At 51.0% G+C, this 22897-nt stretch overlaps 1 pseudogene; it reads left to right on the top strand.

The window, feature by feature from the left end:
- The window catches only part of LOC101679810, a 33644-nt pseudogene extending 10757 nt beyond the window's left edge, over positions 1-22887 (top strand).
- The last annotated feature ends 10 nt before the right edge of the window (positions 22888-22897 follow it).

Here is a 22897-nt window from a genome sequence, read left to right as displayed (position 1 = left end):
GGTGAGAATGTTAGAAAGTAAAAAACTACATTTCCCAGACTCCCTTGCACCTAGGGTTCTGGCTTGGAGTTATTCTGCCAATTAGATGCCCTAGTGAGATGTTTGTAGGTGGAGGAGAGGCAGAACCCCCCCACCCCCAACCTTTTCCTTTTTAGTTGTTCTGCTGCCCAGCAGGGAAACAGGACATTTTTCTGCAGCAGATTCTGGTGCCCTTTAAACACAGGTGCCAAGAGGAAGTTGCAACAGTGGCTTCTGGATGTGCCTTCCTGAGGGGTGATTAGCAGTTAGGGGTGTGTCTTGAGCCTGACCTCAGAGTTGAAGTACCTCTTCAGTGGCGCCTGGACATGGTTCCCAGAGACCCAGCCTAGGGCTGGTTCTCTTCCAGTGATTCTGTAAGCTTCTAATTCCCCATGTTAAATCTCTCTTGTTTAACGTGCCTTGAACAGCTCATTTCCTGCGCTAACATGGGCATAATTACTATTCCCTTTTTTTTTTTAAAGATTTTATTTATTTATTTGACAGACAGAGATCACAAGTAGGCAGAGAGGCAGGCAGAGAGAGAGGAAGAGAAGCAGGCTCCCTGCCAAGCAGAGAGCCCGACGCGGGGCTCGATCCCAGGACCCTGGGATCATGACCTGAGCCGAAGGCAGAGGCCTTAACCCACCGAGCCACCCCAGAGCCCCTACTATTCCCTTTTATAGAGGACAACACTGAGCCAGGTGGTTACGAGACCTAGCACAGGGAAAAAGGCGGCAGGGGACGTCAGCTTCTAGCCGTGCCCTTCATGCTGCCTGACCCCCGCCCCCGCTGTCACCAGCACCCCACACCCTGCTCAGTGCTCCTTCCACTGGCGATGTCCGCAATCACTGGAGTGAAAGAAAACATTATTTCCCACTCTATAAATGTATTCTACTTCGTGTTTTCAGTACAATGATTTTTTTTTTTTCATTCCATAAAAGTTTTCAGGTGCTTTTTACTTCTAGGAAAAATATCTTCCAAAAGACAAACCCAATCCAATGTTGTGATGTGCTTAAGAATTGCCTTAAAATATAGGGGGGCAGGGAGGAATGCAAACTCAGCAAAAACATGTGTTTTTAATGTTTTTAAAACATATGTTTTATTTATTTATTTATTTTTAAAAATTTTATTTATTTGTCAGAGACAGAGGGAGAGAGAGCGAGCGAGCACAGGCAGACAGAGAGGCAGGCAGAGGCAGAGGGAGAAGCAGGCTCCCTGCCGAGCAAGGAGCCTGATGTGGGACTCGATTCCAGGACCCTGGGATCATGACCTGAGCCGAAGGCTGCTGCTTAACCAACTGAGCCACCCAGGCGTCCCTAAACATATGTTTTAAAGCTAGAAAGATATGTGGCAAAACTCAGCAAAAAACATATGTTTTTATATTTTAAAAACATATGTTTTAAAGCTAGAAAGGTATGTGGCCTTTTTCTTATTTTAAAAGCAATATATCTTCATTGTATTAACAAGCAAACACACACACATACAACAAAAAAAGTAAAGACAAATTATTTAAAATTCTACTCTCCAGAGAAAACCACCATTAACATCATGTGGCATGGCCTCTGTACTGAGAGGAAAATTCAGATTCGTTACCATGCCCTGTACATCCTACGTGGCCTGGGCCTGTCACTTCTTGGTACCACTCTCCTCTCTGTCTCCCCTTATCATGATGCTTCTGCTCCTAGAGATTCCTCATAATAAGCACACAAGCCTCCACCTCAGGGCCTTTGCACTTGCTGTTCACTCAGCCTGGAATGCTCTTCCTTGATCACCTGTGCCTGGCAGCCTCATTTCCTTCAACACTGGACTCAGTATTCATCTTCCCATATCCACTGGCCATCCTATTTAAAATTTTACTTCCCCCTTCCCCTATTCTTTCCCACTTTATTTTTCCTCCTTAGCACTTATCACTGTCTAACATGTCCTCTCCTTTTCTTTCTTGCTCCTTATTGTCTCTCTCACCAGTGTCACCTACATGAAGGCCAGGATTTCTGCCTGTTCTGATACAGTACCAGTCATACAGATGTGCTCAATAAATATTTATTGAATGAATCAATTCACATCCAGAAAAGTTCATGCTTTCCACTGTTTTGAAAATTTATCATTTCACAGTTTGAAATAAAAGATCTGACTCTAGGGGCGCCTGGGTGGCTCAGCTGGTGCGTTCTTCCCAGATCCCTCCAGCTCAAGACCTGGTCGAGGCCCTAGCCTTGGGGAGCAGTGTTTTATAAGGAATCTGTCATCTGTTTATAAGCAATCTGTCATTATAAGGAAAAATACAAGCGTTTTATAAGGAATCTGTCATCCAAAGCCACAGCCTCCAAAGTGAGCAGCTGAGCATGGCAGTTCCAAACCTTGTCCTTCGAGATCTGCCTTCTCTTTGGGGGCCTCCCACGGATCCCTGCTGTCCTGGGGAGAGGAGCACAGTGCTCTCTTCGGTAGTCGGCTTCAAGTTTGACCTTGAAATTTTGACCTTCATTCCCCAGAGCACAGCTGAGACTCTTTAAACAAGACACTACTAAGGCCAGGGAAGATATGAGGGAAAGAAGCACAGATGGTCACACAGTGAAGTTTTTGGTGTCACACGCCACACACCCTCAGCACTCAATCCAGTGAACTCAGCAAAGGCCCAGCTCCCTGTCTACCTCCGTGTGTAAGAGGTGCCCTCTCTACCTGCTTCCCCCAAGAAGGCCCCCCACCTAGAATGCCCAGACTCCTTCACATCCTCATCAAAGGGAACGAGGCCCAGAGGGACACAGTTGTTCCATCCTTTTGTCAGAGGTCTGCCTTCTAGAGCCTGTCTTCCTGATCCAGGACATGCCTGGGAGAATCAGCTCCCTCTAGGCCTAAGACAGGGACAGAAATGGTTCAGTACACCCCTACCCCTTGTGCCCAGTATCCAGCACAATGCTCTTCCCTACTAAGCCCAGATATGACCTCAGAATTCTTCTCAACACAGTGCCCCACCAAATGCACTGGGGTTGTTGGGCTCCATCCAACCTAACTGCCATCCTTGACTTGTGCCCTCGACAAGGCAACCAGCTCAGGTAATAACCCTATCAACCCAGACTGGGGGAAAGTAGGGGCAGTGTTACTTCTTCCTAGGAAATGACTCTTTGAAGAAACCAGGAGCCTATCAAAAATGGAGTCCAAGGTCCCAGATAGGGACCCTTCCTTGCTACCTCCACCTTATAGAGAGGACACTGGGAAGAAACCCTCAAGGAAAGGCAGAAGGGGAAAGAGTCAGGAAGGTCAAGGGTGAAGTTCAGGGGAATTTATCCCCGAGAACAAAGGTCATCCTCAAGGAGCCCTTCCTAGAGGCTTCAGAACAGCAAGTTGTGACCTTTATTCCAGAACATAATCCCATTTGAGCCTCACAACAGTCCCTGTGGGGCATCATCTTAGGAGCTCAGAGCTCATGAACTCGGGCACAAATCCCGGCTCAGCACTCCCCAGTTGTGTGACTTTGGACAACCTTCACTGTCTGCCACCCTCAGTTTTTCTAGGCTTCTAACAGGTTCTCAGCTGAGGGTGGCTCAGGTCTGGGCACCGGGCATTGTCTGGAGACATCTGTGTTCATCACAACTCAGATGTGGGGGTGTTCCCAGCATCCAACCATTAGGGACCAGGGAGACACTTCACCTCCTACAACGCACAAGAGTGATCTGTCCCCAAATGTCAACAGTGGCAAGGCTGAGAAATGTCCAGAAGGGGATAATAACACCTATCTCATGGGCTGGTTGTGGGGATCAAGAGAGGAAGTGCACAGAAACTCCTGGCCTACATGAAGTCCTCCGAAAGTAACATTGTCAGCTCATAAAACCGGCCATACAGCAGAAGTGGAGCCTGAAGATTCTAATCACACAAAACGCAAGAGTGTGTGTTGCAAAGTTAGAGCAGCCCGCGGGGCTAGCAGGTCTTAACTTCTGTGGCACCAGGAGCCCATTGCCCAATGCTGGTTCACTAGAATTCACATTACCATGGGGTTGTACTGAATTTTATTATCATTCTACTGTATGGATGTGAAGCCCAATTTCCCATTGGAATCATTCCTGCCCGAGCACTTCTCCATCTTTGGGAGCTTCTCCATCTCCAGTCTGGGGTGGGCTTGAAACCACCATGGGGTACCTGATGGATTTGTTTGTAAACCAAGAGTAACTAGGTTAAAAATGAGGATCAGAGGGTACTTCCGGGAGAAAAGTCATAGGTATTGATGTATGAACTTTATATTGCCTATTCCGTGTGTCCAGAGGCCTTTTTATTTTTACTTACTTCCTGGTTCACAGATATGACTGCCTGATATGGGGTCTGGAGAGCAGAAGGATTACCGTCACCCGAATAAATTCTGTCTGCTTTGGAATGTATTATATCATTTTTTTTATTGTCCCTAGAAATGACTACCTGAGGTTGGACTTGGAAGAATTTTTTCAGCAAATACATATTAGGCGCCTACTGTATGCCAAGCACAGGAAGGATCCCAGCATGGAATCCAGACCTGAGTACACCCCTCCGGGTCACGAAGAGTTATCCAACATTTCATTAATTCATCAAGAAATATTTAATAAGCCCCAGTGCATGCCAAGCATTGTTCTAGAAATTTACTAACATTAAATCCTTTTATCTTCAGAATTACCATGCAAGGGAGGTTTAATACTCCTCACGGGACAAATGAAAAACTAAGTCCCTTGATCAAGATCACACGTCCAGGAAGGGGTGGAGCAGGACCTGAGCTCGCAGCCTCCACTCCGCCCCCGTCTCCCCACCCAAGGCTTCCAACTCCCCCAAGAAAGTGTGGCCAGCTCTAAGAACCTTGCAGGGAGCGCTTGGCTTTGCTGGGCTCTCGGAGCTCTGAAACGGGTATTTGGTTAAGCCCTTTACAAACGCGCCTTGTTCCACCCTTGAGAGATACCTAAGTGCCAGCCTCCCATGACAGAGGGGAAACCCAGCAGATCTGGGGCCCTGGGGATGCTGGCCTCGTGCCAGCTGTCTCCAGCCCCAGAGCCAAGGGCTGAGGGTTGGCAAAAAAACAGAAGGCAGGGCGAGGAGTCAGCCATCGATCAGGACGGAGGGGAGGTTTGAACACCTCCACCAGGGGAGGGTTTTGTGTTCTTGCCTTGTTAAGTGAGAAAAGGGTGGACTTTGGAGCCACAGAAGCTACTCTGCCCACCGTGAGCTGAGTAACTTTGGGCAAGCTTTGTAATCACTCTGTTCCTCAGTCTCTTCATCTATAGAATGGGGAGGCTAAGCCCTACCTGTGAGGGCAAAATCAGATCACGTCTTACTGCATTTGACACAATTCGCTGCGACTGTGGCAAAGGCAGCCCCAGGTAAGGCCCCGTCTCCCCTCCGATACTGACGGCAGACCTCGCTCACAGATCCCAGAACCTTTCCACCCGTCATAGCTTCAGACTCTTGCCTGGGCAGTTGCCTTCCATACAGCTGACATGTGTCCTGATAACCGATTACAAAGCTGGTGATTTAAAACAAACATTTCATTGCATCTCATGCTCCTGTGGGCTGGGCATCCGGGCAGGGGTCAGCAGGCCAACGATGTCGTTCTAGATGCCTGTCTCACATTGCTCAGCTTGGCTGGGCTCCTTTGAAGCTTCACCCACATTCCAGGCAGTTCTGTGGGGGTGGCAGTGAGGCTGGGCTCAGCTGGGCGGCGCTCCTCCTCCTCAGGGTCTCAGGGTCTCGGGGCCTCCATGCTGGATTTCTCCAGCCAATGTCGTTAGAGCTGCCCCCCACCCCCTGTGACAGCTCCAGGCTCCCGGTGACAGCACATAGAAGCAATAGGCTCTCAAGGCCCGATCCAGGACCTGGAAGGGCATCGCTTCTGCTCTAGTCTGTTGGTCAGAGCTGTCATGGGTCCACCCAGGTTCAAGGGAACTTAAGCCCTGCCTCTCCGTAGTGTCGCAGAATTTGCTGCCATCTCTAATCGGCTGTAGCAGGGCATGTGACATTTTTCTGCCAAGCTTCTGAAACGATCAGCAAACCACATAGCCCTTCTGAGCCCTCCTTAGGCAACCAAGGTCCCTCTCTGTATTTATGCAGAACCTTCCTCGTGCCAAGCTCTATGCAGAACGGAAATAAGTGGGCTCGGGTCACTGCTCTCTTGAAGCTCACTGCGCAGCTGGGAAAATCAGGGCCAAGGGACTCAGCCAGGGAAAGAGATACAGATGCTTCGGACGCCCAGAGGAGGGAAAGAGGGCTTCCATCTGGGGAAAGGAGGGGGGCTGGACGACATTTGAACTGTGTTTTAAAGACGGACGACCCCTTACGGCTGGATTTCCGTATTCACTGAGCATTTACCAGATGCCAGTCTGTGGCCGTGAGGACACGTGGCAGGCAGGACCAGGCCCCTCTCCCAAGAAGCTGACCATTCTGGTTGGGGAAGGCTATGAATAAGGCAAGACTGTAAACAAATAAAGAGCAGAGTTTCGATCATGATAAAGGCCACGGAAGAATAAAGTGGGATAAAGGGGCTGAGAGTAACAGGGGTTGGGGAGGATGTTGTAGGGGGGAGTCGGGCAGGGCCCACCCACCCGCGAGGACCCCACGGGAGCAGGAATGTGACTAGAGTGGAGACACCCGCCAGGTGAGCGCTGAGGCTGGAGGCCAGTGGCAAGGTGGTCACAACTTTGAGGAAGAGGCCAGTGCGGATGGGGCCTGCTGGGTAAGGCTGAGGAGGGGCAGGGGCAGGGCAGCGACTGTGACCGACTCAAGTTTGACTGAGTCTGTCGTAAGGAGGCCCCTCGAGCTGCCGTGTGGACCGCGGATTCTAGACCAGGAGGGGCAGAATGGGGAGACCAGGGAACCAGGGAAGGAGGAGGCTGCTGTAGTGTCCGCAGGGGAGTTTGCGGCACAGAGTGGAAGTGGGGTGAAGGGCTTCTTTGGGGTGGTTTGGGAGGTACTGAAAGCATTTGCCAATGGGTAGTGTGGGCTGTTGAAATCAAAGACGACTCCAGAGTTTGGGGCCTGCTTGAAGTGGGGGTAAAGACAGGGGTGCTGGTCCCTGAAAAGAGGAGCCTGGGAAGAGGAATGTAGCCCAAGTCAAATGGCATTGTTGTCTCCGGAATTTTAGCTTCAATGTTTCAGACACCTATTACTGGGGTAGTTTTATTTTATTTTATTTTTAAGATTTTATTTACTTATTTGACAGACAGAGATCACAAGTAGGCAGAGAGGCAGGCAGAGGGGAGGGGGGAGCAGGCTCCCCACTGAGCAGAGAGCCTGATGCGGGGCTCGATCCCAGGACCCTGAGGTCATGACCTGAGCCAAAGGCAGAGGCTTTAACCCACTGAGTCACCCAGGCGCCCCAACTGGGATGGTTTTAAAATGTCATCTTCAAGACAGGCTTTCTTGTGCCCATCGTGCAGTTGAGCACATCGAGGCCCATGCAGCTCTGGCCCGGCCCCACAGTGAGCAGGAGCAGAGCCAGGGTGGAAAGCCAAGGCCCCAGCCAACCCCAGACTCTTGGCTTATAATATACACCACTGGTTCCCAACTCTGCAACACCCTGGGGGACATTTAGCGACATCTGGAGGCGTTTTTGGCTGTCACAGCTGGGGAGACGCCACTGACTTCTAGTGAGTAGAAGCCAGGGGTGCTGATAAACAGCCTGCAGTGTGCAGGACTATCTCTACCACAAATCTCGACGCCCCCCCCCCCACCGTGGGGTGTGCTGAGGCTCAGAAACTCAGTCAGAGATCATCCGAGAGAAGCGAGGAGCAGTGTGAACGGGGACAGAGGAGAGGGATGTGACTCTGGTACGGGACTAGCGTGAGCAAAGGCCCTGGGGCCAGAAAGCTCAAGAAGGTGGGGAAAGGCCTTGGGGTTGTGCAGGACCTGTGTGGTGAGAGGTGGGTGGTGCCAGGCAGGCAGGCCAGGTACAGAAGCCAGAAGCCCTTCCCGCAGGCACCAGCACGGCCTGTGGGTCTGAGCCTGGAAGAGAGGCATGATGGGAAAGCACGCTTTCCCTTCCCATATCCCCTCAGGAAAACAGCTCATTAACATCTTCGCGCCGAGGTCCTCACATGACCCAAGACCACATGGTAAAGCCTTCCCGCACTAGCTGTGTTCCAATGACGGCAGCGTGCTAAGCCACAGAAGTGAGGCTCTCATTCCGTGGGGCCATCCTGGTGGCATTCCCAGAGGCAGCAGGAACCCTGCTAGGCAGTGAATCACAGCCTGGCCCGTGGAGGTGAGGGGCCTGCACTGACTGTGGGGAGCTGGGGGACGGAAGCACCCTGCTTTCCCCCCTGTCCGCAGCCACAGAGCACGCAGACCCCAGTGCCAGGTGCCGGTAAGGGCCGCACCACAGCTCCTCCACGAGCCTGACCAGGTTTCGAGGATGGTTCTGCTACAGAGAAAGACGAGGCACCCAGGGGAGAAGTGACAAGTCCTGGCGCTGGCACCTGAAGGCCGGCGGTGCCCCTCCAGGACCTGTGTTCTTTATCTTGACCAAGCCCAGGAAGATCAACCTACTCAGAATTACTTATTGACCCCTGACTATGTCCAAACACCCTTCTAACCCTTACACGTATGAGTAACTCATTACTCTTACCATCCTAGGAGACTGAGGCACAGAGAGGGAAGTAACTTGCCTGAGGTCACACAGCTGCCAAGCTCGGACTTCGATCCTGGTGGTTCCACTCCAGAGCCCACACTCCTTCCCACCATTCCACGGGAAGCCCAGGGCTCGGTGGGAGGGAGGAGGATGGCCCAGGCCAGCTGTGCCTGACTGTGCAGCCCTGGGGCCATTTCTGAGGTCTCCCACTCCTGCGATGGGAGATTAACACTCTGGGAACTGCAGACACCAGGGATGGGGTGGGCGGGTGGGGAGGGACCAAGGAAGAAAACACAGGACACATTCTTGGCTTGCGGCCAGGTGAGAAAGTTAAAGGCAAGGCCAAGAAAATCTCCTTTGGGGGCCTGATGCTGTTTTGCAAGGTGTTGCCTTTCTCCTCGGCTATATTTGCTTTGCCAAACTGGAACGCTTTTCTGAAATACAGCGGCCTGGGAGGCCTGGGGCTGTTTGTTGAGGGAACGAGGGCACGGGGCCAGGGTGGGCGGAGAAAGTGGAGGGCGGGGCTCGGTATCACCCCAGAGGCCCGCCTCTGCAGCCTGCTCCTAGAGGGGAGCCACCGAGGCAGCAAGAAAGAGCGGGACAGAGAGACAGATGGCGGGAAGAGCATGGGAGGCAGGAGGCAGGTGACCTCCTTGGTTGCATTTCTACACGGATGACCCCCATCCCAGGCTTCCTAAATCCACTTGTCCACTCCATTGGGCCATTGGGATGTCTCGTTGACATCTCAAACTTAACATGTCCCCATACTTAACTCGGATCATCACCCCTCCCCCATCCCTGCTCACCCCCAGGCTTCCCAGCACATTAAAAGTTGCTCAAATCCAGGGGCCCCTGAGTGGCTCAGTGGATTAAGTGTCAGACTCTTGATTTTGGCTCAGGTCATGATCTCAGGGTTGTGAGATGGAGCCTGCTTGAGATTCTCTCTCTCCCTCTCCCTCAGCTCCTCCCCCTACCTCGTGTGCACTGGCACTCCCCCTCTCCCCCCAACCAATAAATAAATAAATGTTGCCCAGATCCCAAACCCAGGAGTCATCCTGGCTTCCTCTCTATCCCTCACACCCCATCGGCACCTCCTGTGGGTCTGCTATGGAGATTTACCCGACCCAATAACTTCTCACCACCCTGCAGCCTGGTCGGCATGACCAGCCGCTTCCCACCAGCCGCCCTGCCCACCTGCCACAGTCCATCTGCACGTGGTGGACAGAGCGGTATTTTACAAACGTGCATCAGCTTGTAGGACTCTCCCACTCAGAACTTGCAGCTGGCTTCCCATCACATTAGGACTAAAAGTCATTTTTCTCACCGTGACCTCAAGATCCCCTGTGACTGGTCGCTGCTCCCCCTCTCCTTCTGCACTAGCCCCCCCAATCCCCCTTGCTCACTGTGCACCAGGCACCTAGGCCCGCTGTCTGGGCCTTCTGTGTTAACTGTCTCCTCTTCCTGGAATGTTCTACCCCTGAGAACGTCCTGTGAGTCCCTCCTTCCCATCATCCAGGTCTCAGTTCAAATGTCATCTCCTCAGAGAGGCCCTCTATGACCACCATGGACAATTACTCTCTCTTCCTTTTCCCTTATTTTTTCTTTGTAATACATACCATATTTGGAAATTGTCAGATTTATTTATTATCTTTCCCCAGTAGAATGCTGGCAACTGGAGATCAGGGACTGAGTCTTTTTCCCCCCGCTGTGTGCTCAGCACTGAGAACAGTGGCCAACACACTGCCGGTGCTCAGGATCCTTTTGTTCCTCAGGGATGAGTCAGCTTTGCAGGGGACTACTCTGGACTCCTGTTCTCTCCTGGGTACCCAAGGACCTAACCCTCCCCTGCAAGGCCCGGTCTACCTTTAAACTTGCCTGTGACACTTATTTCCAGAACCCTAGAAAGTCAGATGGAAGATTTAGCAGTAGATACAAAACAACAAATGATAGAAAAGTAGTTTTCAGCAGATGGTAAAGGAAGGGTTGGGGTCCCAGGAGAAAGAGGTCAGGTGCAAAAAGTGTCAGTGGGAGAGCTGGGTTTGAATCGTACACCCTGGTTGTTCCCCTTACTCAACGATCTTAGACAAAGCAACTTGCTCCTCAAAGTCTCAGTTTCCTCTACTCTAAAAAGATTATGATACTCCATGCCCTGCTTACTTTGCAAACAAGGGTCAAATAATGACGTATTATATGGGTCAATATTTTATGAACAAGTATGTGTTAAATTAAAAAAAACTCAACAAAACTCTACTGAGTGACCAGACGTTGTGCTGGGGTTTGGGGTGGGAGCATGGGCGTGGCCCTTGCCCCCAAGGAGAAGGATAATCACATAAATGTGCACTCACCAGTATCGAGGAGTGTATTGGGGGGGGGGGCATCCTCTGAGCGCCTAGTCTGGTGGTGGGTCAGGGTGGGTTTCCCTGAGGAAGTGCCACTTGGGTTGAGAAAGAATAAGCAGGAGTTAAATAGGTGGAGGTGTGGAATGAGGGCTGGAAAGGGCATTCCAGGTAGAGGAAACAGCTCATGCAAAGGTCCTGAGGTAGGAAAGAACGCAGAGAATGCAGGGGACCCAAAGAGAACTGATGTGGCTGCAGAGACTGAGGGGAGCACATGCGCAGAAGGAGCAGGCAAGGTAGGCAGAGGCCAGATCCTGTGGGGCCCTATAGGGCATGGGAAGGATCCTGTCTCTATCCTAAGGGCAGTGTGACCTTAAAGGGATTTTTCAGGGGAGAGATGGGGATAATGACAGAAGGAGATTTGTATTTTAAAAAGGCACTCTGACTATTATAAGAAGAAAAATTGCGGTGTAGCAGGGTGAAAGTGGGAAGACAACTGAGAGTCTAGTGCACACATCCTAGCAAAAGCAGATGGAGCTGAGACAGGAGTAGGAACTTGCACATACTGTGTTCCGAAGTCAGGGCAGACATGGGTCTGGTTGAGGGAGAGACTATTGGTGGAGGGACAGAGAAAGGAACTGGGCAGTGCCAGACAGGGAGGGCAGGGCTGAGAAGCAGGCTGAGGGACCCTGGCAATCACATCCTCCAGCATCTACATCTAACTGAGGTCAAAGAGGGAAAGTGACTTATCCAGGGAGCCTTGCAAGCACAGAGAGGGCTCGGCCACCCATGTTGCCCCTCGTTCACTGCCCAAGCACTCAACCCTCTGCCCCAGCAGCTGGATCACACCTCAAGGCCACCGAGATGGGCAGGTGCAGCTTCTCATCCTAGCCCCACAGAAGAAACCCTGGGGCTCCCCAGGGCTTCCATCCCAGGGTCTGAACGAACCCTCCAGAGAACTGAACCAACTCCCTCTTACCATAGTGGTGAATGCACCTCTTTGTATGGTGGGCCCAGAAACCGGCCTCCAGGCTGCAAGGGCCCTGGACTGTTGAAAGGCCGGTGTTTACACCCAGGATTCCGTCACCTTCTTTCTCTGGTCAGTAATTAACCAGGCCCCACCTGGGCAAGGACAAGCATGCTGGGTCCATTAGCCAGGGGCATGCTCTGCGTACCCCTCCTCTGGGAATCACCCCAACCGACCACTCTGGCCAGTGGGTGGCAACGCTGGGCAGCCCGGCCCCCATTTCCGGGAGACCAGCTCACAGGCCCTGCTGTTCTGGACAGGAGACACAGGCCTCCCTGGACTGACTGGTGGGCAGTGGGCAGCCAGCCCATTCACTAGCAGCCAAGGCCATTTTTACTGAGAAGGTACTGGTCAAAGCCACCCGTGGGACAGAGGCAGCTCCTGGCTGGTGAGGGCCTCGGCGAAAGTCACCCATGAAGAGCAGTGCCTATTTTTGTCATCTGGCATTATGTTTCCAATTTACTATTCTGGTCACATCTTTTCCAGAGAACTTCCCACAGAAAGCCCAGCCGTTTACCAACAGTTTTTCTTAATAAAATAATAAAAACAAATAATATTTCTTATAAACAACATAAATAATGTTAGTCTTAATTTAAATTTACTTTAAATTTGATTGTGATTTACTATTTTACACGGCCTCTAAGTCTTTTAAAGAGCTCTCTTAATTCACCATAATAACTCAGCTCTGGTGGACATCAAACCAACAGACCAGCAGCTCTTTGAGCGCGCCTGGCCAGCCTGAGACAGATCCAGGTTCTTACGGAGCAATCCGCACGGGATCAGGAAATTGCTGGGTTCTCACTGGGTAACAACTAAAGAGCTGGATACTAGGTAATTACTGAGTTCTGACTGGTTGGTAAGTAGAGCTCTGGGCTTGGCTGACTTTAATTGGATGTCCTGTCCAGGAAGAGGGCGTTGCTAAATTCTGATTGGCTGAATGTACTTCCGCTGGGATTTCCCAATAGGAGTCCTGCGCAGGAAGGCAGGTGGCAGAAACACATCCATCGGCAACGGGAAGCTGCTCCGGGTTATATTTCTCATGATGGGTTCCCAGTTTCACTGTTCTAATTAATGTCTGACAATGTCCAGAAAAAATGCTGGATTTTGTGCACAGAAAGTCCCAAACCTGTATTGTCTTCCTCAAAAGAAGGCTGAATAACCCATGGTCTTTTTGATAATAATCAACAGCACTGCCCTTATTGTTGAGGACTCCCCTTTGTGGGGGGCTTACCAGAGGCCAGGGCTGCGCCTGACACGTGTTTTCTCGTTTGAGCCTCATAACAACCCAGTGAGACCAACTGTATGGTTATCCCCATTTCACAGATAAAGAAACTGAGATTTAGAGAGAGCAAATGGCTTGCCCAAAGACATGCTGCAAGTTAGTGTTTGAGTTGGGATTTACACTCAGAACTTCCTGATTTCAAAGTCGATATTTGGACCTTTACCAGAGGCTGTTCCTCAAGTTTGCAAATAAAACCAAAACGTGATCCTGGGCAGTGGTCAGCACTCTGGTTCCTTCCCGCAGACGGGAAGGGTGTTTATTGTGGTCCATTCAGGGCCTACACTCGGTGTAGGAGAATCCACAAAGTCGTCAAAAATAGCAAGAGGCTCCCAATCTGACAGGTAAGCAGCTGTCGTCCCCAATCCTCCTCCCTGCCCCTCACCCCACAAAGCCTCTAACCACCCCCGCTCAGCACTGGAGAGATCCTGTCTCCTACCCTCCAGTCTTCCAGGTCGGACTTCCCACAGTTCAGCGAGCAAAGGACTCAAGCCCAGCTCACCAGGGGATCTTACTACATCTAGACGGACACACGTCCAAGATACTGCAGGTCCTGTTCCAAACACCACAATAAAGCCAGTCCAGTGAATGTGGGGGGTTCCCAAGTGCACGTAGAAGTTCTGTTTATACTATCCTATGGTCCATTAAGGGTTGCAACAACCTTCTATCTATAACAACAACGTGCATATCTTTAAAAAATATCTTACTGCTAAACACTGTTACCCATCATCTGATCTTCAGCGAGTTATAATGACTAATTGCAGTTCCCCCTAACACACATAATAATAAAGAAAAAGCTTGAAATATTTTTAGAATTACCAAAATGTGACACAGGGGCACGCAGTGAGCAAAAGTTGTCAGGAAAATAGCAATGAAAATCGACTTGCTCAATGAGGGTTGCCACAAACCTTCAATTTGAAAATAAATAACTAAATGAATAAATAAATAAAATTTTAAAAATGAAAAATCTACAAATTACAATAAAGCAAGGCATGCCTGCATATTGGCCAATGCCTATGTCATGTGGGTTGATATTTTGAACATCACTCCAGGTAATGTAAGACCCACGGTTTGGGAGATTCTCATGCATTAACACGCCCAATAACCTAGATATCCTTCCTTTCAGAATCATCTCACCGTTTTGAGAATTTGCTGAGATCTAGCATGGAAAGGCTTAGCACATAAAGTTAGCCCTCAGCCTATGGAAGTACGTTGTGTTATAAGTTATTGCTAAGGGGGGTCTGCCCTTTCTAGAATATTCTGGGTCCCAGCATTCCCAAAGGGTACTCAGTAGCAGTCTAGGCCCATGAGATGCTCCACCGTAAAAGAAAGCTGTGAGGTCACATAAATTTGGGAAACCGTGGGAAACTGGCACCACATAATCCCATAGACCCCAATGTATTTGACCGCAAGACTCCCTTGTTCCGGTGGGAGGGTCAGGTGGGTGGGCTAACATTAATAGGCATCCATTGGAATTCCCTTTGGGAACATCTACTGTTCCTGGCAAAAAAACAAAATAGGAATATCAAGTAATGCGTGCGCACGCACGCACGCACACACACAAACGCGCGCGTATTTCATCTGCAAACTCGTGCTGACACTCATTTCCAAAGAGGCACCCGACATCTGAGCATGAGATGGAAGACAGGCGGGGCCTCCTGCAATGTGGGTACTGGTTTGTTACGTGGAGGCTCACGACTGGACTGTGAGTTTACACCAAGGTGGGTCTCAGTCTCACTGCCTTCCCTCCCGGCAATGCAGGATAGAATCAATCCAGGAAGGCTTCCTGGAGAAAGGGGGTGGTGAGCCAGCTCTTTGGGAGGGGTGGGGCCCAGATGGGCAGGGAGGAGGGTGGAGGTGAAAATGCCACACCCCTGGAACACTTGGCACCCTCTGAACCATGTGGTGCCTTGTCAAAGCCAGCTGTTGGCTCTCTGCCCTGGCTTCTAGCCCTTCATCCTTCCCTTCCTCCCCTCCCAGGTCCAGAACCTTCTCCTGAGTCAGCTTTGGGCTTCCTGCTGGGGATCAGATCCTTTCCTGCTCAGGGAAGAGAGGGTTGACATTAAGACTCCAGGGTCCCTACCTCCTTTCTCTGGGGCAAGGACAATGCCCCTTCCAAAATGAACAGAGTGTAAGGCTCTGTGTCTGTCCTTTTCCACCCGGGGAACCATGACCTCAGCCCCGAGGCTTAACTCTCTTACCCCCAACCACTTCCCCAGCAGAGACGCAGGAATCCGCTGCCTGTTGCTAAGGGAGGGAGCCCCCAGGAATGAGAAGCCAACTCAGGCTGGAGGTAGGAGCAGAGATCTGGGGCCCCAATAGGGGCCTGAGCCAGGAGTGGCAAGCGGTGGGAGAGGCCCCGGGAGCACAGGCGCTGGCCAGGCTCCACCCTGGCCCAGGGGAGCGGTCTAGATCCCTCCCGCCCTCTCAGCTGACAGGGCAGGGCCCAGCTGGCGTGCAGGGACCTGGAACCGAAACTCAGCAAAGAGTACCCACCCCAGGGACCCTTGCCCAGGCAGAACCCGAGCAGGCCCCAAACTACCCTGGAGCCTGTCCAGTCCCAGGACCATGCTTCCCAGGGAGGGGGCTAATGAGGAAATCACAGCGCAATGGCAGAGGGACGGATGGACGCCGGATGGACAGACATGTTTACTCAGCACCTGTGACGTTTCAGGCCCCGAGCTTGGTTCTGGGAACACAATGTGGACCGAGACTGGACCTGCCTTCTTACAGGCTGGGTGGGCCTGGCCAAGTCACTCGACCTCTCTGAGCCTTAGCTTCTTTATCTATAGCAAGAGAGCTCTTAACACCCCCATGCCCGTGAACTTTTGTGCTATGATGTATGTGACAGCCTGAAGAGTGGCGTTTAGTCAAAGCACAGTGTAGACTGGAGAGTCTTCTGCAGAAGGATGACTGCGCAGAGTTTGTCCTCAGCCCGGTTCTAGAACAGAAATCCCAGTTCTCCCTCAGTGACCCCAACAGAACCTGCCCCAGCCCCAGCTCTGGTCCTCAGTTTCCTCCTCTCTGAAATGGGATCACAGTGCCTGGGTTGGCTACTTCCTAGAATCAAAAGGAGAGGCTCTGCAAAAATAATGAAGACAGTTATGCTGAAAATAAAAAATAAATTTAAAAAAAAAAAGGAGAGGCTCCGCACACGTTACAAAGGACTTCCCTGGGGCAGAGCAGGAAGGGCAGGAGCGATGATTTCCAACCCGCAGGTCATAAGCTAGTATGAGCCTTGAAAGCAATATAGTTGCTACGGCCGGAAATTTTCCAAAATAGACTCGAAGAAATCATATTTGAGAATATGTCATGCTATGTCTTCAGCTCGTGCAACTTTTCTCCCAGGTAAATATTGACATACATGCGTTTCCTGAGTCAGAATGTGACACAGCACTGGAGAGCTAGAGGACACAGGCTCGGCACTGAGTGAGTCTGGGTTTGCCTGGCGACTCTGCCCCTCACTCATGGAGTGACATTCAGCAAAAGACTTGAGCACTCAGTGCCTCAGTTTCCTCACCTGGAAAGAGGGATGCAAACAACCCCTGCTTTGTCCAATGAACCGCTTAGAACAGTCTGGCTTGCAGTTCAATGGGCATTAGCGATTCCTGTCCTCCTCAGAAGGCGGACCGAACGAGGTCCTGGAGGAGGTGGCTCTGTCAGTGGGAAAAGGAATCTGCCGCCCCCGCCCCAGTGGAGAAGGTTGTTCTGGCCCAGCCCCCTGACTCCTCAGATGACAAAGCTGATGCCCTGAACCAGGGAGAGGCTGGACCAGAGCCTGGGGGCTGCTGCTTCCTGGGCCGGGGCTCCACTCTTTCTCTCACTGCCCCTTAGGCGAGAGAGGGCCCTTGACCTTTTGGCTTTCCCATCTGTAAAATGGGGACAGCAACCATCTACCTCAGGGGGTTGACTGAATGAGATCCTGCACGCGAAGGGCTGAGCGCTGTGCCTGACATACAGTCTCTATAAACGTTAGCTATTTTTACTCAGAATATATTATTCAATACGAAACGGGGTTTAGGGATGCCTGGGTGGCTCAGTCATTCAAGCGTCTGCCTTCGGCTCAGGTCATGATCCCAGGGTCCTGGGATCAGGTCCCACATTGGGCTCCTTATGCAACAGGGTGCCTGCTTCTCCCTCTGCCGGCTCTCCCTGCCACTCCCCCTGCTTGTGCTCTCTCTCTTGATCTCTCTCTCTCTCTCTCTCTCTGACAAAGAAATAAAATCTTTAAAAAAAAATGTTCTAAATACATTTATACACACATATATTTATATACATTTCTATGTGATGTATACACAGAGTATGAACACAGAGTATGTACACGCAGAGTATGAACTCATCCTATTAAAGAAAAAGGAAAGGTGTGTGTCTGTGGGCACGTTCCCAAGGCATTTCCGGTGGCTGACCATTTCTGAGGGAGGCGGTGTAACAGGGACACATTTGCTTTTTTTGTTATATCTACAATGTCTAATTCCTAATTTCTGTACAGCTCATGTGTTATTTGTGTGTGTGCAGAAAAAAGAGAGGTTATTTTTATCAACCTGTACAATAACTACCGCCCACCCCAGCGGGCCCATGTGCTGTTCCTGGGCCAGCTGCTGGCTGACCCCACGCTGTCTTCCACCGAAAATCACCTCGCGTGTCACTGTGGCCCGGAGCACCCAAGAAGCAGCCTGATTTTTGTTTTCTTGTTTGTTTACGGCGACAGCTGAAGACCTACTGGTAGTTCTTTCTGGAGCGAATACATGCCAGAGATCGCAGATTTCTCCTGCAGGACGGAGGGAGGGTGGCCAAGGCACGCCACGGTTTACCAAGTGGGACGTCCCAGCATCTCCCGTGTACAAAACCAAGAAAGGAGGTGGAGGCTGCGGAGGAGTCCGTGTTGGACATTGTGTGTACGGAAAGATGCATCCTTTGTAAAAGACACCTGCTTCAGGCAGGCTGTGGTTTCAAGGGTTACCACAGGCGTCCAGAAAGCCCCTGACCGCACCCCTCCTTCCATTACGGCACCTTAGCTCGGCACTGTTATCACCCATCGGAGCGCTGCCTCGCCCTCCGGGGGCCCGGCACAGGGCCTTACTCCATTTTGGGCTGGCCCAGCCCTGGCACGGGGCCTGGCAAGTCACAGGTGCTCAGCCCATGCCAAATGAGTGCCTGAGTCTAACAATGAATGCGGTCTGGGTGGCGAGTGACTCACCCACGCCTGAGGCTGGGGACACCCAGGTTCTGGTTTCCCTTTAGCTTGCCCGTGACCTGAGCTGGGGTGTGTTGTGAAGCATGTGCCTTCCTTTGGTTCCATCTGCACAGCGGGGTTAGCAGACCCCACCTCCATCTCTTTCCTGTTCTGCAGACGAGGAATCGGGACAAGGGCTTTACTTCACAGAGCTGAGGGGGAAGAGCGGCTGTGGGACCCAAATTCCAAACGGGCACAACATGCCAAGTGTCCAAAAGACACATGCCTGATCACTTTAGGGAAATCCGTAGCAGCTGGTAAGCTGGACAGTGGGAGGCTCGGGGCCTGGAATGCCGGGTTCAGTGTTTTCCTTTGAGTTTGTAGGAAGAGGCTAGCTAGCAACAGTGTCTGAGATGGGACCAGGCCCTGTGAAAGAAGCTGAGTTTGGGGTGTCGGCAGCTACCAGAACAATCACTGGAGGTCATTACTCCAGGCAGAATTGCTCCCCACTTCCTGAAACGCTGTGGGCAACAGAGATGTAAATGTCAACAGTGCCTCCTGCTGGACGGTCCCAGCATCACACTGTCTTCGTCCCAGACCTGAGGAACAGCAAGTTAAGGGAGATACATTCTGGAATGTTCAAGCTGAAATAACACAGTTCAGCAGCTATTCGTGCTGCTGCTGCTTTTACTAAGAGCTCACTGTGTCCCAGGAACTGTGCTAAGTCATTTTGCTGGATTATCTCATTTAATGTCCCCGGTGACCCTAAGAGATAGGAACTCTTACTAACCCCAGATGAGGAGATTGAAGCAGGACAAACACATTATTTTTTTCTGAGGTCTCAGATTCATTTGTAACAAGATTAGCTTTCCCGCCCAGGTCCCTCTGACTCAAAAGCCCATGGTTTTAACTGTCTTCTTGGGCTTCCTCTCAAGTCCAAGGATAACAGGGATCTTTCATCTGTTGTCACCTCCATTCAGTTGGTGGTGGCTGCTTCGACCTCTGTTGAGGATTCTGAGTGCCCCAATGAATTAATGATGTCTGTCGGGGCGCCACCATGGATGTGGCCACGTGTACATGAGGACTGTTTTTGTCTCTGAACTAGTCCAACCTACGGGCCAGTGTGAGCTTTAGGTTCTCTGAGAAAGAGACCAAAGCCCAATCCTCTGACCTTTGTCTTTACTCGTTCACTCAGTGACTAAAAAACATCTCAGTCTTATCAAGTCCAAATTCAAACCCTTGCTTGGCACCTTCAGAGCCATCTTGCCACCACCTGCCCCATCCAGGCACATGGCATCCCTGGTCTCTGTTTGCTCAGCCAGAAGCCTCGGTATCATCCTTGAGCCTGTTACCCCCCATACCCCACATCCAATCTTCCAACAAATCTCATTGGTTCTACCCGCAAAATATATCCAGAATCCAACAACTGTTCATCCTCTCCCCAGCGGCCAACATCATCTCTCGTGGACTGACATGGCCGCCATCTACCCCATCATGCTACAGGCATCCCTAACCTGTGAGCTTGATCTCCACACTCCAGGCAGAGTCCTTAGGCCTTCTTGGTTTTCAAAGTACTTTGCATAAGTTACACACACCTAGGGGCACCTGGGTGGCTCAGTGGGTTAAAGCCTCTGCCTTCAGCTCAGGTCGTGATCCCGGAGTCTTGGGATTGAGCCCCGCATTGGGCTCTCTGCTCAGTGAGGAGCCTGCTTCCCCCCCACCCCCACCCGCCTGCTTCTCTGCCTACTTGTGATCTCTGTCTGTCAAATAAATAAAATCTTAAAAAAGTTACACACACCTACACGCATAGTAAAAAGGGGCAAGGAATTGTCACTCCCATTTGACAGATGAGAAACACTGAGGCCCAGAACAGTGATGTATTTGGCCCAAAAATGCACACCAGGGAAGCTGCAATTCAGGGCCCTTATCATGACGTCGGGTGCTCCTTGACCCATCTAACTCCCAGAATCTCCTATGGGCACATATGAAAATTACACACACACACACACACACACACACACACACACGATGAAGAAGGGAAGATGGTCAGGTAAGGAAGAGGTCGAGAAGCCCAGGAGAGATGGTGTTCTCTGCTTTGAAGTAGCTGAGGAAATGTCCAACCAATGCAATGGCTCAGTTTTGATCACTTTTCTTTGGTGTGTGGTGCCCCCTGGGGTTCACTTCTAGGAAATGTAGTTGATTATCTAAGAAAGCTTGTGGGTGGGGGACAGGCTTTGAAGATGACGGAGGTTCCTGGGACTCTCTGACCTCCCTCCCTCCCTTTGCCTCTTAAAGACAAGAGTGTGCATCCAGATGGGTGAGGGTCATGTTGCTTCTTCCGAAGCTTACCCATCCACACCCCATGGGAACCCCAGTTGGTACAGCTTATCTGAAAGCAGTCATTAACAACAACAACAAAAAAAGAAAGTCAAGATTTTAAAACACATGCTCCTTATATACTGCTAAATGAAAAATTAGTACAAAACTGCATATAAAATACTATCCAGGTACTACACATCTATCAGAAAGAGACACACGAATTGTACCAATGAGTCTCTGGAAAGCAGAATTAAATTTTATTTTTATTTTCTTTACAATCTTTTAAATTTCTGCACAGCGGGTTTCATTTTTCTAAAGTGAAGTTTTATAAAGAAAAAAAAATACATAAACACAGCCCTTCCCACCTGGTGCCCGGCCCTTGTTAACTGCTGAGAGCTGGCCAGAACGTCCCCTCCTAAACGCTACTAATGGGCCCATGTGTGCATTCCGGCAGGAGGCTTCTAGACCCAGTGCCTTACCCAAGCACGTCTGGGTCCCAGCAGGGGAGAGGGTGGTGGCAGCAGGGACAGAAGAGGTGTCCTGGGGACGAAGAAAACTCAGATCTCAGAGAGAGGGAGGCAGAGAAGCCAAGATAACAACCAAGATTCTCAGGCAGAGAGGAAAATGGGCTGCAGAGAGTTCACATAGATGAGTGTGCCCAGGGCCAGAGAAGTGACTAAACATGCCCAAGATCACACAGCAGATGGTGACAGGGTGTGTCTGGGATTCAGACCACTTTCTCCCAATTCCTGAGTTCTTTCCACAAACCAGCAACCTGGAACTTTCAGGAAACGCCCACAGAAATGCAAATTAGCGCAATAGTAAGAAAACATTGGCAACAAGTTTTGAGGAGATGAAAGGTTGGTGAGGATGTTGGGAAAAGGATATCCTCATGTAGGCTACTGGTAGGGGTTAGATTGGTCTAGCCGCTGTGCGGAGCAATTCACAGTATCTGTGACTTTTTTTTTTTTTTTTTAAAGATTTTATTTATTTGACAGACAGAGATCACAAGTAGGCAGAGAGGCAGGTGGTGGGGGGTGGGGGGCAGGGTGCTGGTGGAAACAGGCTCCCTGACGAGCAGAGAGCCTGATGTGGGGCTCAATCCCGGGATCCTGGGTTAAGCCAGGATCCCAGGCTTAACCCACTGAGCCACTCAGGTGCCCCTACCTGTGACATTTTTAAAATGTATCCTTTGACCCAGCAGACCCACACCTCAGTATTGTCTACCCCAGAAAAACACCCACCTAAGTGTACACAGGGGTGATCATTGAGGTTTTTTTGTCTTCTTGAAAAATTAAAACCATTCTACATATCGATCAACTGCAGGAGGGGCAAAGAAAATATGTGGAATAGTTTGAACGGCGGAAAAAAAAAGTCTCCATGTACTATGTATCCAATGTAGGAAGTTCTCCATGGAGTTTTGTGGAGTGAAAAATGCCAGAAGCAAGTTACAGAATGTTAGAGTATAAAACTACTTACATAAAACCACACAGACAGATGCACACTATTGTCTGTTTTCCATGGGTCGGTAGAAAAACACTTGGAAAATCCACCCCCCCACCGCCCCCCCCAAACTGATAATGGCAGTGACCTGTGGTTTGGGTGTGACCATAGATGGGAGACCGTGAATCTGTGCTCTTTAAACGTGTGAAGAGGAAAGCCTATTAATTTATTGCTTGTGTCATCAAAAATTCATTATTAAAAAGAAACAGGTAAGAGAAAGACATAGAGGAGGAAGGCAGGAGCTCCCCAGGAGGCTGTGGCCCCTGAAGGCCCTCAAGAACAGGCGAGAAGAACCCCACCGAGATGGATGAATCCGGCAGGGGCTGAGGCTGGGGCGCTGAGGTGCACAGGCCTGTAGCCGCCCCCGCTTTCCCAGAAGGTGCGGGCGGGCCTGGGGCGCTGGGCCCGGTCCCGGCAGGTGCCCCGCGGTCCCTGCACGCCCGGCGGTCAGCACACCTGGGAACCGCTGTCAAGCGCCCGGGGGCCTTCCCAGGCCTGGAAGGAGCAGACAGAGGCAGGTTTGGAAAGAGCCGGGCTGTTCTTACTGGAAAGTGAGAAGGGTTCCAGGTGAGCCCCGCCCTGCCCTCCCCAACGCCCCCAGGCGCCCCCGCCCCCGCTCTGGTGGCAGCGCCTCCCCCGTGTCCTCCTCCCATCAGGGCCTGAGGGAACTTCA

Source organism: Mustela putorius, unplaced genomic scaffold, assembly GCF_011764305.1.
Source record: "Mustela putorius furo isolate JIRA1106 unplaced genomic scaffold, ASM1176430v1.1 tig00003853_pilon_pilon_pilon, whole genome shotgun sequence".
Taxonomy (NCBI): domain Eukaryota; kingdom Metazoa; phylum Chordata; class Mammalia; order Carnivora; family Mustelidae; genus Mustela; species Mustela putorius.
This window is presented reverse-complemented; position numbering and strand designations above follow the sequence as displayed.